The sequence below is a fragment of the Triticum urartu genome, chromosome 7A (genome assembly GCF_056163025.1).
Source record: "Triticum urartu cultivar PI428250 chromosome 7A, HENAU_Tu73, whole genome shotgun sequence".
Lineage (NCBI taxonomy): Eukaryota > Viridiplantae > Streptophyta > Magnoliopsida > Poales > Poaceae > Triticum > Triticum urartu.
In genome coordinates this window covers 691,315,683-691,323,796 of record NC_141879.1, presented here as the reverse complement: position 1 = coordinate 691,323,796, position 8,114 = coordinate 691,315,683, and the positions used below count along the sequence as shown (strand labels likewise).

The 8,114-nt window shown below is 45.8% G+C and overlaps 1 pseudogene; it reads right to left on the bottom strand.

Moving 5' to 3' along the window:
- Positions 1-6,816: 6,816 nt before the first annotated feature.
- LOC147961576 (uncharacterized) lies at positions 6,817-8,114 on the bottom strand (annotated as a pseudogene).

Below are 8,114 nucleotides of genomic sequence, written 5' to 3'. Positions count from 1 at the left end.
TCAGTCGGACGTCGTCGCGGACGGGTCGACGGCGAGGATGCGGGCCGGGCATCGTCGAGAACAAATACTAGCTATATGCCCGCAAAAAGTAACATTTTTTTAATGATTGGATTTTGATAACTAAAATTTCTAACATTTCTATATAACTAACATTTCTATAACATTTCTAATATTTCTAGAACTAAAAAAAAAAGAAATATTTCTAACTTTTTTGTAACTATTTCTATAACTAAAAAACAGAAAAATTTCTAACAATTCTAACTTTTTTATAACTATTTCTATAACTAAAAAACAGAAAAATTTCTAACAATTCTAACATTTCTAACTATTCTAACAATTCTAACATTTCTAACTATTCTAACAATTCTAAGATTTCTAACTATTTCTAAAAACAGAAAAATTTCTAACAATTTCTAAAAAATAGAAAAATTTCTAACTATTTGTATAACTAAAAAACAAAAAATGTATGTGTGTGTGTGCGCGCTCACCAGCGAGGCGAGAGGCGACAGGGGGCGGCGACGGGGACGGCGACGGGCGCGGCGACGACGGGGATGACGACGACGGGGACAGGGACGTGGCGGCGATGACGGGGACGGGGACGTACGGGCCGGGGCGGCGACGACGATGGGGACGTATGGGGCGGCGACGATGGGGACGGGGACGACGCGGGACGGGCCGGGACGGGGCGGCGGTGATCACGGGGACGGGGACGACGGGGACGGGGCGGCGACGAGGGCGGCGACGAGGGATGGAGACGTACGGGGGCGGCGGGCGACGGTGCAGAGGAAAAGAAGCAGATGAGAAACTAAAATTTTCGTAAGTGTTGTTTATATAGGAGGGGCCTTTAGTACCGGTTGAAGCCACCAACCGGTACTAAAGGCCTGTTTTGGCCAGGCCAAGCGGCGGGAAGCGACCTCCTTTAGTACCGGGTGGTGGCTCCAACCGGTACTAAAGGCCCCCCCTTTAGTACCGGTTGGTGCCACGACCCGGTACTAAAGGGGGTGCACTGGCGCAGGTGCGGTGCGGCAAGTTTAGTCCCACCTCGCTAGCCGAGGGGCGACCGCACTGGTTTATAAACCCCCGTGCGGTAGCTTTCTCGAGCTCCTCTCCAAAGCAGGCCTACTGGGCCTACATGTTCTGTGCTGCCCTGTTGGCCTACTGGGCCTTTGCGGGACTGCATCCTGGCCCAACAACAGGTTGGGTTTCTAGTCGTATGCCGGCCGCTCTGGCCTAGTAGGCGGGCTTTTTTTTTTATTTTTTTGCTTTATTTATTTTTGAGTTGTTTTTTCTGTGTATTTAGAGTTTCTTTGTGAATATTTTTGTTTTAGGTACAAAAAATTACAAACTTTCTGTTAGTGCCCGTAGTTTTCAAATTTGAATAGTTTAAATTTTGAATTATTTAAAATTAGCGTGAATCACTAGTTTGTGAATAACTTAACTTTAAAAATCAGTAAAGACATGAAAGAATTTGTTTGCACATAAAATTTCTTCGCGTTTCAAATGCCAAAACACATAATTAACTACCCTAACTATTACAGAGATTCCCTTCTGGGTGTGAAACACAGAAGAAAGTGATGATAGTGAAGCCGGTCACATCCCAGAGTGGGATATTCTGGTGTGAAACTTTTTCTGCGTGTGTGTCCCTTTGCGCCGTAACCATGGAAAATCTTCATCATTTAACGGGATTCTCGGGTCAATATTCACTGTGATTGGAGCAATTTCATCAAAATTTTCATAATCTTCTGACTTGTCTGTCTTGTCATCCACTCCCACGATGTTTCTCTTCCCAGAAAGAACTATGTGCCGCTTTGGCTCATCGTACGATGCATTCGCTTCCTTATCTTTTCTTTTTCTTGGCTTGGTAGACATGTCCTTCACATAGAAAACCTGTGCCACATCATTGGCTAGGACGAATGGTTCGTCTGCATACGCAAGATTGTTGAGATCCACTGTTGTCATTCCGTACTGCGGGTCTTCCGTTACCCCGCCTCGTGTCATATTGACCCATTTGCACCGAAACAAAGGGACCTTCAAACCACGTCGATAGTCAAGTTCCCATGTGTCCTGTATATAACCATAATATGTTTCCTTTCCCGTCTTGGTTTCTGCATCAAAGCGGACACCATTGTTTTGGTTGGTGCTCTTCTTATCTTGGGCGATCATGTAAAATGTATTACCATTTATCTCGTACCCTTTGAAAGTCATTATATTCGAAGATGGTAACTGGGACAGCAAGTACATGTCATCTTGAATAGAGGCGTCATGCATAGTACGTGTCTGCAACCAGCTGGCGAAACTCCTGGTTTGTTCACGTGTAATCCAGTCATCAGACCGCTCCGGGTGTTTGGAGCGTAGCAAATTCTTGTGTTCATCCATATACGGAGCCACCAAGGCAGAATTCTGTAGAACTATGTAGTGTGCTTCAGTGAGAGAATGTCCATCCATACATATTATTTGTTCCCCTCCTAGCGTGCCATTTCCATCCAGTCTGCCCTTATGCCGCGATTCAGGAACACCAATCGGTTTAAGGTCAGGAATAAAGTCAATACAAAACTCAATGACCTCCTCATTTTGATGGCCCTTGGAGATGCTTCCTTCTAGCCTAGCACGGTTATGAACATATTTCTTTAACACTCCCATGAACCTCTCAAAGGGGAACATATTGTGTAGAAATACAGGACCCAAAATATTAATCTCTTCGCATAGGTGAACTAGGACGTGCGTCATGATGTTGAAGAAGGATGGTGGGAACACCAACTCGAAACTAACAAGACATTGCACCAAATCATTCTCTAACCTTGGTATGATTTCTGGATCGATTACCTTCTGAGAGATTGCATTGAGAAATGCAAATAGCTTCACAATGGCTAATCGAACGTTTTCCGATAGAAGCCCCCTCAATGCAACCAGAAGCAGTTGCGTCATAATCACGTGGCAGCCATGAGACTTTAGGTTCTGGAATTTTTTCTCTGCCATGTTTATTATTCCCTTTATATTCGACGAGAAGCCAGACGACACCTTAATACTGAGTAGGCATTCAAAGAAGATTTCCTTCTCTTCTTTGGTAAGAGCATAGCTTGCATGACCCTGATGTATGCCGTCTTTTCCGTGCATACGTTGCTGGTCCTCTCGTGCCTCAGGTGTATCTTTTGTCTTCCCATACACGCCCAAGCAGCCAAGCAGGGTCACACAAAGATTCTTCATCACGTGCATCACGTCGATTGCGGAGCGGACCTCTAGGTCTTTCCAATAGGGCAGGTCCCAAAATATAGATTTCTTCTTCCAGATGGGTGCGCGTCCGTCAACGTCATTCGGAACAGGTTGTCCACCAGGACCCTTTCCAAAGACCACCTTCAAATCCTTGACCATATCATGTACATCAGCACCAGTACGGTGGCGAGGCTTCGTCCGGTGATCCGCCTCACCTTTGAAATGCTTGCCTTTCTTTCTTACGGGATGCCTGCTCGGAAGAAATCGACGATGTCCCAGGTACACATTCTTCTTACAATTAGCCAAATATATACTGTCGGGATCGTCCAAACAGTGCGTGCATGCGCGGTATCTCTTGTTTGTCTGTCCTGAAAGGTTACTGAGAGCAGGCCAATCATTGATGGTCACGAACAACAACGCCTTTAGGTCAAATTCTTCCCCCATGTGCTCATCCCACGCACGTACACCTGTTCCATTCCACACTTGTAAGAGTTCTTCAACTAATGGACTTAGGTACACATTAATGTCGTTGCTGGGTTGCTTAGGGCCTTGGATGAGCACTGGCATTATAATGAACTTCCGCTTCATGCACAACCAAGGAGGAAGGTTATACAAACATAGAGTCACAGGCCAGGTGCTATGGTTGCTGCTCTGCTCCCCAAAAGGATTAATGCCATCTGCGCTTAGACCAAACCATACGCTCCTCGCGTCATCTGCAAACTCCTTCCCGTACTTTCTTTCAATTTTTCTCCACTGCGACCCGTCAGCGGGTACTCTCAACTTTCCGTCTTTCTTACGGTCTTCTCTGTGCCATCGCATCGCCTTGGCATGCTCTTTGTTTTGGAACAAACGTTTCAACCGTGGTATTATAGGAGCATACCACATCACCTTGGCAGGAATCTTCTTACTGGGGCGCTCGCCCTCGACATCACCAGGGTGATCGCGGATGATCTTATAGCGCAATGCACCACATACCGGGCAAGCGTTCAAATCCTCGTACTCACCGTGGTAGAGGATGCAATCATTAGGGCATGCATGTATCTTCTGCACCTCTAACCCTAGAGGGCAGATAGCCTTCTTTGCTTCGTACGTACTCTCGGGCAATTCGTTGTCCTTTGGAAGCATATCCTTTATCATTACCAGCAACTTCCAAATCCCTTGTCAGATACACCATTCTCTGCCTTCCATTGCAGCAATTCCAGTGTGGTGCCCAGCTTTTTCTTGTCACCTACGTAATTCGGGTACAACAATTTTTTGTGATCCTCTAACATGCGCTGCAACTTCTTCTTCTCCAAATCACTTGCGCAATTTCTCTTTGCATCGGCAATGACCCGACGTAGATCATCAACTGGCTCATCTGATGCCTCTTCTTCAACTTCTTCCCGCATTGCCGGCTCAGCTTCTTCCCGCATTACCGGCTCAGCTTCTTCCCCCATTGTTGTATCATCGTATTCAGGGAACCCATGGCCAGGATAGCTGTCGTCGTCCTCTTCTTCTTCATTGTCTTCCATCATAACCCCTCTTTCTCCGTGCTTGGTCCAAACATTATAGTGGGGCATGAAACCGGACTTAAACAGGTGGACATGAATGGTTCTTGACGTAGAGTAATTGTGACCATTCTTACAGCGAGCACATGGAAAAGGCATAAAACCATCCGCCCGCTTGTTTGCCTCAGCCGCAAGCAGAAAAGTATGCACGCCCTCAACGAACTGGGGAGAGCATCGGTCATCGTACATCCATTGCCGGCTCATCTTCATTACACAACACCGAATAGACCAAATTAATACAAGTTCATACATAAAGTTCATACAACACTTAAATGCAACAAACAAATAACTCTCTAGCTAAAGCATTTAAATGCAACAACAAATACGATCAAGATCGCAACTAAGGTAACAATGGATCCAACAGCATAATGATACCAAGCCTCACTATCGATGGCATATTTTCTAATCTTTCTAATCTTCAAGCGCATTTTCTCCATCTTGATCTTGTGATCATCGACGACATCGGCAACATGCAACTCCAATTCCATCTTCTCCCCCTCAATTCTTTTCAATTTTTCTTTCAAGTACTCCTTTTCTCTTTCAACTAAATTTAACCTCTCGACAATAGGGTCGGTTGGAATTTCCGGTTCACATACCTCCTAGAAAAAATTTCTATGTCAACTTGATGGGCATAATTTGTCATAAACACGAAATGCAACTAGTTTTAAAAGAGAATATATATACCACATCCGAATCATAACAAGGACGAGGGCCGACGGGGACGGATATCAAAACCATGGCACTATATGTAAAACAAACAACGTACGGGTAAGATAATTATACGAGTAACTATATATCCAAATCACACAAACATCAATTTTTATATAAAATTTCATGAACAAGAGGCTCACCACAAGGTGGTGCCGGCGACGGGACGGCCAGTGCGGGCGATCGACGGTGGTTACGACGGAGATTTAGAAGGCACTAAGTAAACCACACCTACATATGCAAACTGAGTGTTATTTTTGACCTCAAATTGCATATAAATCAAATACTAGCACACACATATATATATCCTCCCAAATTACTAAACTCACAAATTAATCACTATATAAAGCATTGCAAGAGCTAATCTAGCAATGAGAGATGAAAGGACAAAGTTGCTAACCTTTGTGATCATTTGAATGGATGGGGACCTTCAAATCTTGACAAATTTTGGGCAAAATGTGTGATGAGCTCGAGAGGAAGAGGGGAAGAACAGAGAGGAGAGGGGAAAGGGGAAGAACAGAGCGAGCTCGGGTGGACGAAGGGTTTATTTAGGACGACCTTTAGTACCGGTTCGTGCCAAGAACCGGTACTAAAGGGGCTGGAGGGGCCCCAGTCTGACAACATCCTGCCACCACTCTCATTAGTACCGGTTCGTGGCACGAACCGGTGCTAAAGGTTCGCCACGAACCGGTACTAATGAAAGCGGCCCGGCTAGCCGTTGGAACCGGCACTAATGTGCTTCACGTTTGACCCTTTTTCTACTAGTGGTTGTCTTCAGTCATCAGATTGGTGTTTCCAATTTTCTAATAATCGGCTTCTATTCCCGCCAAGTATAAAAAAAGAAAAACAATACAGATACATGGGTATTCAAATCAAAGAAAACCTTTGGCATTCCTGATCTACATAATAATAATTTACAACCCCTGAAACTCGAGGGGGACAAACCACCTTGAGCTGAAGAATTAAGAAGCTAGCTCCTGAATAAAAGAATCTAAAGCTCAAGTTATGCGGTGAAACCCAAGTTTTTATACAGAGGTATTAGAATGTAAAAGATAGAAATTTGTTAAGATGTAAATCTGCAAGATAGCAGCTAAAAAAATATCCAAAATATATCCTAGTATCTCAGTTAACGTTCCGACAATTATTACCAAAAAACGGCATGTAAGAAAAGCAAGTGCATTTCACCACTAAGAGATTGTACTCATATGTTGATTCGCACTAGAAATTTGAATCGGACATAAGCATATGCACATGATAAAAATGGCAAAGAAGATAAAATATCAGCATATATTTGACATTGAAAAATAGACGACAGTACTAGGCAGATTGAAAAGAGGCAAACTGTACAGGGTCATTCTGTTGGATCGCGCATCTCCTTCATCGCAGGGAATTTAGGAGGCCAAACCATCATAAAAGGAATGACACTATTCAAACTTTTATCCTCTGGCGTCATCTTGTAAACCTTCTTTGCCGCCTTGTTCTTAATATCAAACAGGTAGAGGACATCTTCCATCTCCAAGAAAACAAACTCAGCATTGACCCCAACTGCATGCACCCTGCTGGCAAATGCTGAATCAGCCACATCCTGGACCATGCAAGTTGGTATCCTATAGTTAGCACATATCTCACGCGAACAAATGGTACGCTCAAGCAACCAGTTGGAGACGCCATTGCTATCCATTCTGTGGAGCCAGACGCGAAGCTGAGACCCTTTTACATGGATCAGATGAAGCTGAGAATCATCCGTGAGTGACAGCTCAAAGCTCAAGCCCTTAACCTCTTCCGGAAAGTTCACTAATGACAAATATGCGGACACAAGATCGAGCAGGATCAACTTATAACTGTTGTTCACAAAGGCCACATTGTAGATTTTAGTGTCACCAATCAAAGTAGAAGGCAATAGGAGTACAATTCTAGGGATTTCAGTTACAGAGGAAGAGTGGATGGTCCAGATACCTTCTTGTAATGCGTACACATCCACAACTGTCTGCTGCTCTCTATGCATTATTGCCAAACAGAAGTAGGACAGACACTGACTGACCTCCTCCTCTCACGATCGTGGTATGTGAAGCCGTCGTGATGGATGCTGGTGTTGGGGACTGTTGGGAGGATGGCCGTGTCCCTCGCAGGGTAGAGGGGACAACGCACCCTTGTTGTGTTCATGGTGCGGTTCGGGTACATCTCGAAGGTTGAGAGGAGGAGGAGGCCGTTCCAGCAATCCAGGTCGAACCTGTCGGGGCCCAAGGAATCCAGATCGAAGCTGCCGCGGCGGACGACGTCGGCGAGCTCAGGGGGCTGGGGCAGCGGCACGAACCGAGGGGGGTGGATGGCTGTGGTGACGACGTAGAAGCCGAGAAGGCTGGGCGGGTGGAGGCCGCGGAAGCGGCGGAGGAAGGCCGGCGCGGCGGCGTGGAGGAGCCAGCGCTTGCAGACGAGGGCGGCGCGGACGAGGCTGGTGGGGAAGGCGAGGCGAAGGAGGATCTCACCGAGGAGGTCGTCGTCGTCGAGCACGGCCGAGATGGCCGCTGCGGCGGCCGCCGGCGCTCTCTTCCCTTCCATCTCCGCTGTCGATCTGGTTTGGGGATTAAGAATTTCAGAGAAGGGTCGCCACGGCAAACTCACAGGAGCAGAATTTGGTGTAAGAAAAAG